Below are 11,450 nucleotides of genomic sequence, written 5' to 3'. Positions count from 1 at the left end.
TTTTTTATTTTATAACAAATTCTTCGAAATGTATACACTCTTGTTAATCTTTTGAAGAAATTATGTCGGCAGCGACGGGTAGGGATCAACCAACTTTTTTTGTTTTGTAGGGATCTCTAAAGCAACTGCTTATAAAATGTATCGAACGGAGTGCATTTTTCATAACTATGTCGGACTAAATCGAAAGATGTTGTGAAATCATAACTCCAATTGCACAACTTCCAAAATTTTTTGCTGGGTATTATTCTTATATTTTTGTGACTTTTGCACATGATTTCAACTATAATAATTGTTCCACAAACGGGACAAGGCAGACTTCTCTCAACTATATTCGACTAAACCATGGTTTAATTAAAAAGGTTAGCTAAAGCTTTCTGTCAATTTAAATATTTTCTTTCGAGTGTTCCTAAAACTTCAAAATTATATACACAATCTTTGTACATACAGTTAGTCAACTTAATTATTGCAAAACCAAAATTATTACAAAATTTTAAATAAAACATCATTTTATTGGTATAAATAAATATCATTATTAATATTTTTGTTAACAATACAATTCTTACACATGTTTATTAATATAATAAAATAAACATTTTCTTAAAATTAACAAAAATGAGTACAACTCATTATTTGCACTGTCAACTAAAGAATTGCAAAATTCACAACTTTTTAGTCTTTCACGGTATTTTTCGAAAAGTTGGTTCTAATATTTCGTATGCCCACATTTAGCATCAAAAACAGCTTGTAAACGTATCTGAATTTAATAAATAAGTTTCGGAATGTCATATTGCAATGGTATTTTTTAAGCCATTTTTCTTTATTGCATTTTATTTAGTCCCCCAGGTTAGTGGGCGACCTATTCCCGACTTTTTCCATCAGGTGTACCTATGAATTTTCGATGGGGTTAATATCTAGACACTGGAGCGGGGTGTAAATGATTTTGGTACAGTTGTATAACAACCAAGTCCTACATAAATTAGATTTATGCTTAGGGTCGTTGTCTTGGTAGTACTCATATTGCAATTTGTTTGAATTTTCAGGGCCAACAGACCCAAATTTCTTGACGCTTTTGGTCAAATCTTTTCTAAAAACATCTAAATAAACCTCCTATGTCATTCTTTCTTCCAAAATCAGGATTTTACCAACGTCACTGCTTGGTATACAACCCCATACCATAACTGAAAATTTTCCGAACTTTACGGTATGTATTAAATTTTTGTTTTCCATGGTTTTCCAAGGGGTTTCCAAATACTTTTTGAGGTCCATTGTGATAGTACAACATAATTTTTTGGTCTCATCAGAAAATATAACGCCATCCCAATACTAAAGATGGCGTGAAAAGTTGTCTATAACAAGTCTGAATAGTTTCTATATATTGTGAATGGAGGGCAATGGTTTTTACCTAGTCACTCGTGATGAGTGCTTGTTATTATGTAGCACTTTTCTGACTTTCCCATGTGACAAACTTACTCCAAAATCATTTTTAATTAGAAAAAGCAATTTTCTGGTGCTGCTTTGGGCTACTTCGCTAATTTCTTTAATCATTCTACAGTCAATTCGTGTGGTTACTATTTTGGACCTGCCATGTAACGCCCTCAGTTTGAGCCTGGCTTCTTTCTCGGTGCGCTACATGATGTTCTATACACTTCTCAGCTTACGAGAGGTGATTTTAGGCAATTCTCTTTCGGAATTACAATTATAATAATTGGAATAGACCAAAAGTAGCATATTTTCGAAAACCGTTTACCTGACTTTCTCTTTTTCTGAATATACCGTCTATGTTACACCCACAAAAATTAATTCATGATCAAAAATTATGGATCTACATGTCCACATTCCATAAAATTCTTCAAAATCCTTAAATGCAAAAAATCGCGGGGGAATCCCACGATTTTATTGCACATTAATTCATTTTGCAATTATTTAGTTGACACCACAAAAACCAGGTACCTATCCTTTTTGCCCGTTGTTTTTGTTATTTCCAACCGATTTCTGGATTTATTGGCTTGATGTTGTCATTAACAGGTAAATTAACAGATATTTACAAAAATCCCAACATTATTGAAAGAATATCTTGTAGTAACTCCTAATTAAACATCTAAATGTTTAAAAATTCATCGTTTGCAATTATATAGTTGACTAACTGTATGTGTGTGTGCTGTTTGAAAAATACACAAACAATTTTAAAAGCAATAGAATTCAATGATTTTTTAAATTGTCTTTAGGACATTTGTATGGAAGAAATTATTCAGCTTTGCATTGAAATAATAATTTCATCATATCCACAATTCGATTATGTGGAGAAACTTTGACACGCGTTTTTTTTTTAAATGCTCAAAAATTTATTGTAAACAAACCCACTTGTTTCTTTTATGTTTAGTAATTTTGACGTTTTAGGAATTCAGGAAAAACCAGGGTTCCATAATTTGTTTTCTTCTAGATCTACCTCTTTACTTATACCATGGACCAAACATTTAAAAATAAGCAAAAATTTCCTTTATTTCTTCCGTTTTTATAATGAAATATAACCAGTTTTCCCTTTTCTAGGATAGAGTTATTCCTTAGCGCTAAATTTTAATAAGTTGCTATACAATATAATATTTTTGCACATAGGAACAATGATTCTGTTCGCAATTATTAAAATGTAAACTAAAATTGCAGAAAAAGTTCGTTAATGACCTGTTTTTTGGCAAAATATTTAACAAAAGTTACTAAAACCGAATATTTTTGACGCATAGAAAACAGGGATAACAAACTTTTCGTTGTTATTCTCGCTTATAGGGTTGCCATGGATCCATGTTATATACAATTTTTATTAGCCACAGGACAAACATTTTATTATGTATTTGGTTTTTGGGTATGTGCTTCTTAAATACTGAGGTGTTATTAGTGGTAAAAGACAAAACCGAATATTTTTGACACTTACTGTATGTAATACAAATGGAGATTTTATTTCTTTGAAAACTTATAGTGAAATTTAGTGGACAACATTTTTGTCTTGCATTTTGCATACACTCAGATGAAGTACGACTGCAGTTTAGATAAGATATACAGCTTTCATTTATTCAACCTATAGTAAAACTTTATGTCTTTGCCTTTTTAGTGCGAAGGCCATTATTTGTGAGATTTTTAATTATTGTAATTAATCGAGCTGTATGACCTAAGGAGATTACATTGAAAAATTGAAATCTAGCGAAGTCCTACGTACAAATCAACCACTATGCGACGATCGTTTCGTTAAATGGTTAGGTTAACATCATCAGGCATATTACAGTCAACCAAAAAAGTCTACATACACCCTATAAATCTCGAGTTTTAAGGGTAAGGAAGCGTTTTTATGAAAATCCAAGTACATAGTTCTATTTCATATCCCTAATAAACAATATTACATACAACAAAAATATATTCCATAATACGAATAACGGTAAATTCTATAAAAATTAAAAAAATGATAGTTAAAAAGTGTACATACACCCAATGAAATATTAAGATTACCGTAAAATTTATGGAATAAGCAATACAAATTTTACATTTTATTGCTTTATCGAATGTATCTGGTTGTCTATGATATATTTTAGACAAAATAGGAACATATTTGTGGACTAATTGCCGTTATTTAAAGTCAGACTTCGCGTATAGCTCGTTAAGGCAGAATCTTGCAGATTTCTTTGAGTTTTTCAGTCTGGAAGTTTATGAAACCCCAGGAAATACAGTGGGACTAATTATTTCGAAATCCTAGAGCGCTTTGAAGTTGTTCTTATGGATAATAAATGCTCCTGAGCTTCGCTAAATATGCGAACTCCTGAGTTTTTCATAAATTTTATAGTTTTCACAGCAAATTACAAGCAAGAACCTTGGAATTACCTTAGAATAAATTTTTGGACCTTAACTCAATCAGAAATATACAACATTATTCTACAAACCCGCTCCTAATGTCTTCAAAGCATCAAAATAAAAGCACCACTAAAGAATGCATGAAATTTGTATGAAATTTACACTGTTAACTAGTATGCCCTCGTATTATGATCGTTAGGGTCACTTGAAGCGCTATAAATGTCGGATACTTTTACATTGCTGGTTCAAGGGATGCTCGAGGATTGCACCAGACCTTATTACAAGGTAATTCGAAGGCTTCTGCATGTAATTTTCCCCTTAGAAAGTTGTGAAAACTATAAAATTTATGAAAAACTCAGGAAATCACATATTTAGCGAAGCTCAGGAGCATTTATTATCCATAAGAACAACTTCAAAGCGCTATAGGATTTCAAAATAATTAGTCCCACTGTATTTCCTGGGGTTTCATAAACTACCAGACTGAAAAACTCAAAGAAATCTGCAAGATTCTGCCTTAACGAGCTATACGCGAAGTCTGACTTTAAATAACGGCAATTAGTCCACAAATATGTTCCTATTTTGTCTAAAATATATCATAGACAACCAGAGACATTCGAGAAAGCAATAAAATGTAAAATTTGTGTTACTTATTCCATAAATTTTACGGTAATCTTAATATTTCATTGGGTGTATGTACACTTTTTCCCTATTAATTTTTATAGAATTTACCGTTATTCGTATTATGGAATATATTTTTGTTGTATATAATATTGTTTATTAGGGATATGAGATAGAACTATGCACTTGGATTTTCATAAAAATGTTTCCTTACCCTTAAAACCCGAGATTTATAGGGTGTATGTAGACTTTTTTGGTTGACTGTAGATGTTGATGTTGCTAGACAATTTTCGTCATTTGGAGCCCCTATTTGTACATCCAAGATTGCAAATTTGCATTTGTGAATTTCAAATTAAAGCTTTTTATTTCCAAAGGTGAGTCCACAGTTTATACAGTTGGCCATTCAGAGTTCTGTTAACAACATTTGACAACAAACATAATAGATTGTTCATTATTGTGATTTGATTTCCTTTGTATTTTATGTATTTGACAGCAAACTTAATAGTCAGGGCTAACTAGTTTGGGCTGAATGGCCAACTGTATAAACTGTGGGTGAGTCATTCGTTCCTCTTCTTTCTAGAATCAATAAATAAATATTACAAATTCCCCTACAAATTTTCGATATGAAAGACATATGTACATACATATATGCTCTGTTCCAGAACCTGCAGGAAGCTACTACTTTTTACTACGATAACATTTTTTCCTTTATGTTATCGAAAAAAATAGTAAAAATTAGTAGATTCTTTTCAGTACTGGAACAGACCAATAGTGTACGATGGAAAAAGCTATCGACTGTAATATGAACCAAGGCATATTTATTAAAGGTAGAAGTGACAACCAGCTTTTGAAACGACCCTAATATTCAATATTTTCTTTGGCAATTAATTTTCAATAACAACAATGTTGTTTTTGTAATTTTTTTAGTTTTTGTAATTCATGCACATGCATTCTATAAATTTGCCTTGATATGAACTAATATTGAAAAATTGATTTCTAGAAAAGGAGGGGACAGAGAGTGATAACTAACAAAACGGAATTTTTACATCAAAGCCCAGATCTTTACTGTCAAAGCCCAGATTTGGACGGTCAAAGATATTATCAGAAGGGGAGGAGCGTAACATAATTAATATAGTTAAAACAAACCATCCGATAATTTAAATTTAATTTCAATTCTGTTGAAGCCCTCCAGCATTTCGCTATTAAAGAAATGTTGAAATTCTATGATTGCATTCCTGATTGTACTTTTACATCACTCCAGCGGTGTTCTCACGTATTTGAGTCGCGAATATAATACAGATGTTGCACCTTATGATTTTTTGGGGGGCAATAAGCTTTTCACAATTGTGTCAAAGAAACTGGCTGCCATAAAATCTTCTTTTCGAAAAGATAGTCACCATTACACATAAAATGCAGCAAAACATGTTTTTTGATTGGCTCATTAACACATTTACAGCCCTATTCTAAACGCATGGGAGTTGGGAATTTTTTCCCATCATCTTCGTATTCTGAATAAAATTTTGTGGGAGTTTTTTTCCCATTTCCCATCTCCCCTCATTCTGAATGAAGTTCGAATTGGGAATTTGTTCCCATGGGAAAGAAGTATACATTATCAGTAGAGTGGGGCGATTTGAACACCATCACGGGCGCCTGGAGTTTCTGATTCTTGGGATTGTACTGAGCAAAAAAGTCAACTAGACCATATGTCTACGGTGAAAATCGAGCCCCCGGATTTTGACTTGAAGTTTTTTTTCAGGGTTTTTCGGATATTTTGGCAAATAACAACCAAACCACTGATATTTTCGATCCAACTCAAAGACAACAATTGTAGCCAAGACAATAAAAAAGAACTCTCTAGTACATCGCAAAAGCATTGGAACGCTCCTTCAGGCAGTTATGGCCTCGAGAAGGTGCACATTTTTCGGAAAATATCGATAAATGACACTGTGCTACAAAATGGGACTCAAATTCAGTGGGTGGAAAATCCTTTTCGGAGATGAAAGCCCTTGGTGAGTGTACTAAGAACCCAAAAGGAAATTTTCACCATAGGTCAAGTTTCCGAGATATCGCGTGATTAATGGTTTAATTTTGGCCCCTTAATTTGCGAGAAAATAGCTTTATATCTCTGTTAAGCGTTATTGTAGCTTCATTTTGAGATTACATGTCATAAATAGCTCTTGTAATGACGAACACGTTAATAACAAATTTTATTGAAGGATAGATCCGGTTATCTAAACTTTTGAACCGGATATTCTGATATCAAAACCGATTTTGGAACCGGTTTTAAGTAACCGATTAATCGTATATGTATATCATTGGAAAGCTAATAAAATGGTCAATCAAATGACAGCAAGTAGCTGATTACAACTTTCTTGGTTCCGATGCTAGAACAAAAAACCGCGTTCTTAAACCGATTTTGATGTAAAATATCACTGGGTTGACGTGGTTCAAACTTCTGAGTTATGGCGAAATTAATTCATTCTTGATTAACTTTAAGTGCATGATAACAAAACAACATAACACAAATTCATCTCACAATAACTCAGAAGTTTGACCTATGACATAACTGTCTTTCCAGATTTATAAAATATCTAATCGACTTTCATCGCCAAAAAGAATTTTTCAACCCTGTGATATTTTACATCAAAATCGGTTTAAGAAAGCGGTTTTTTTTTTGTTCTAGCTTCGGAACCAACAAAGTTGTAATCATGTAATCAGCTACTTGCTGTTATTTGATTGACCATTTTATTAGCTTTCCAATGATATACATATACGATTAATCGGTTACTTAAAACCGGTTCCAAAATCGGTTTTGATATCAGAATATCCGGTTCAAAAGTTTAGATAACCGGATCTATCCTTCAATAAAATTTGTTATTAACGTGTTCGTCATTACAAGAGCTATTTATGGTAAGTATTTCAGATGCACCACAGACCAATAACGAATATACATAAAAACAAAACACGGTTTTCTCAACAAAATACGGGCAAATGTCAAAAAGGACCATGAAAGCGGGGAAATATCGATTGGTCATCAATGAGAACCGTACCTAAAATCTTCTGAACAACATTTTTGTAGAATATTTAGATGCTGTAAAATCTCATCTTGTGGTACTTTTACTACGGTTCAAAAAATAAAGGACGAAAAGGACATGGAAGAAATTGAGTTAGAGGGATGAAATATTCTACAAAAAGATTCACCATTCGATTTGACTGAAGACATGTAATCTCAAAATGAAGCTACAATAACGCTTAACAGAGATATAAAGCTATTTTCTCGCAAATTAAGGGGCCAAAATTATTTATTTATTTATTTATTTATACATTGCGATAGAAGCCTATTGGCCAATTGGCATCGCAACACAGCATGAAACTACAACATTATTTCATATTACAAAATGACTTACAGAAAAGAGATAAGACAAAATAGATATATATTACACAATGTAATTTAAAATTATTAAAACAAAAATTACAAAAAAGGCTCCCCAGCCTAATAGAAGAATCAAAACTGAAACTGAGAGAAAAAAAAATATATATTGCTGGTAATTCAACATGATCGAAAAAGCATGTATTCAGAACAATGTACTACTCAGTAAAATACCATATATGTATTAAGTATTAGTATTACTATTAATAGTAAAGGCTTCAAACTTACGCCGAAATTCAAAACATGGGAAAGAGAAGTTACGTAGCTCATTGGGTAGGTGATTCCACAGCCGAGCAGCACGAACCACAAAAGAATTTTCTAACCAAGATGTGGAAAAAATGGGCAGAATTATCTGTATGTTACGAGTATATCTTGAAAACGAAAATCGTTCCCGAAGTAATACTGGCAGATCCAAGTATATCGATTTATAAAGAAAAGACACAACACGTTGTTGGATAAAAACTTTAAAAGGTACTCCTAAGAAATTGTGCGCATGAGCAGAAATGTGGTCCCTTCTGCGCAAACTGTAAACAAATCTGACAACCATATTAATTAAACCATTAATCACGCGATATCTCGGAAACTTGACCTATGGTGAAAATTTCCTTTTGGGTTCTTAGTACACTCACCAAGGGCTTTCATCTCCGAAAAGGATTTTCCACCCACTGAATTTGAGTCCCATTTTGTAGCACAGTGTCATTTATCGATATTTTCCGAAAAATGTGCACCTTCTCGAGGCCATAACTGCCTGAAGGAGCGTTCCAATGCTTTTGCGATGTACTAGAGAGTTCTTTATTATTGTCTTGGCTACAATTGTTGTCTTTGAGTTGGATCGAAAATATCAGTGGTTTGGTTGTTATTTGCCAAAATATCCGAAAATCCCTGAAAAAACTTCAAGTCAAAATCCGGGGGCTCGATTTTCACCGTAGACATATGGTCTAGTTGACTTTTTTGCTCAGTACAATCCCAAGAATCAGAAACCAGGCGCCCGATAACACTTTTTTCCTTCCATACAAATCGCCCCGGCCTAATTATCAGCCCTATTCTGAACATTCCCATGGGAACTGTTTCCCATGGGAGCGAAATTTCCCATTCCCACGTTTTCCATATTCTCAACGACGTGGGAACAGCAAACGATGGGAGCTGAAATTTCGAAATTCGAAATCAGTAACACCAAATTATTATAGCATACTTTTGGGGGGTTGTAATTATGTTTTGTAATACAAAATGCCTATTTGCATTGAATTCGCGGTTTTTGAATTAGATTAGCAAAAGCACAACTCACTTAATTCAACAACCGTGCATTGATTTATGGATTTTTTAAGTGAATGGAGTCAACGATGTGTGGTGTTGTTCTAATAAGCACATTTTCTTCAGAATTTGCGAATTGGTGTAAGCATTTTTTTAATTAGTAGGCAAACATAATTTTTGTGTATAAAGTAATAGGAACTTTTTAAGTTTGCAACGAATTTAAAAATTGTATGTTGATTCGGAATAATTTTAGTTAGGGGTTTAACGCGTATATCGCTAGTTTTACTTATTCCTAATGATGGCTAGAACTCGTATTTTGCATATTTTTAAAAAAATTCAAAAAGATCAATTCGGATAAAATACGTTTTTGATTGAATCTAAAACTAAAACACATGCCCTTGCAAAATTTCAAGCTTCTACGTTCAAAAATAACGATCCTATTCAAGAAAAGGCATTTCGGAAAATGGAATAGCATTGCAATAATTTGGCATATATGTATGTACGTTTGTGTGATCGTTGTCGTGTAGTTGAGGAGACTAACACGTTTTCAATAGAACGTTAGTCGTCTGATTTAAAAAACCCGAAGGTTATATTACGAAAATGAATAAGAGTTGTAAAGATTGTATATATTATGGCTATTTTCCAATATATTTTAATAATTATTGCCAAAAATTCTTTTGAAATTGATTTGTTTTTACTTGCTGTGCTGCGTTAACAGAATCAATCATGACTCTTTTTCTCGTATTTCAATACATATGGTCTGTTCCAGAACTGCAAAAATCCACTATTTTTTTTTTTTTTTTTTGTTTTGTTCGATAACATAAAGGAAAATTTTTTATCGGTGTAAAACATGTTAGATTCTTGCAGGTTTTTGTATCATATAAGAATATGCAAAATCCGAAGTCTACTAATGACATATTTTACAGTACATTCTGTATGATTTTATTAAGCAAACACATGGCGATTATAAATATTTGCAATAATTTTGTCGTGTAGATGTCTTAAAATATGAAATTTCATAAAAATATGAAATTTCTTGAAATTTTTTTTTAAACTCCCACACTGTTTGCTGGGGAGATTTTTCCCACAAAATTCTCCCACAATTCAAGATAGAGAATGTATACTTTTTTCCCATGGGAACAAATTCCCAATTCGAACTTCATTCAGAATGAGGGGAGATGGGAAATGGGAAAAAAACTCCCACAAAATGTTATTCAGAATACGAAAATGTGGGAATGGGAAAAAATCCCCAATTCCCATGCGTTCAGAATAGGGCTGTATCTATCTTGAATTGTGGGAGAATTTTGTGTCTTTTTGTGGGAAAAATCTCCACAGCAAACAGTGTGGGAGTTTGAAAAAAAATTTCAAGAAATTTCGTATTTTTATGAAATTTCATATTTTAAGACACCTACACGACAAAATTATTGCAAATATTTATAATCGCCATGTGTTTGCTTAATAAAAGCATACAAAGTGTACTGTAAAATACGTCATTAGTAGACTTCGGATTTTGCATATTCTTATACATGGTACAAAAACCTGCAAGAATCTAACATTTTTACACCGATAAAAAATTTTCCTATGTTATCGAACAAAACAAAAAAAAAGTAGTAATAATTAGTAGATTTTTGCAGTTCAGGAACAGACGATATGTATTGAAATACGAGAAAAAGAGTCATGGTTGATTCTATTAACGCAGCACAGCAAGAAAAAACAAATCAATTTCAAAATATTTTTTGGCAATAATTATTAAAATATATTGGAAAATAACCATAATATATACAATCTTTACAACTTTTATTCATTTTCGTAATATAAACTTCGGGTTTTTTAAATCAGACGTCTAACGTTCTATTGAAAACGTGTTAGTCTCCTCAACGACACGACAACGATCACACAAACGTACATACATATATGCCAAATTATTGCAATGCTATTCCATTTTCCGAAATGCCTTTTCTTGAATAGGATCGTTATTTTTGAACGTAGAAGCTTGACATTTTGCAATGGCATGTGTTTTAGTTTTAGATTCAATCAAAAACATATTTTATTTTTTTTTTTTTGAAATACATACGTCTTCGGAAATTTATGGTGACGATATGTAATAACACGCAAAAATATTTAATAATCGAGAAAAATATCCGAATTTATCTTTTTGAATTTTTTTAAAAATATGCAAAATACGAGTTCTAGCGATCATTAGGAATAAGTAAAACTAGCGATATACTCGTTAAACCCCTTACTAAAATTACTCCGTATCAACATACAATTTTTAAAGTTCCAATTACTTTATACACAAAAATTATGTTTGTCTACT

Source organism: Musca autumnalis, unplaced genomic scaffold, assembly GCF_047663935.1.
Source record: "Musca autumnalis isolate F117 unplaced genomic scaffold, ASM4766393v1 scaffold_5, whole genome shotgun sequence".
In the NCBI taxonomy this organism is placed as follows: Eukaryota; Metazoa; Arthropoda; class Insecta; order Diptera; family Muscidae; genus Musca; species Musca autumnalis.
This window is presented reverse-complemented; position numbering follows the sequence as displayed.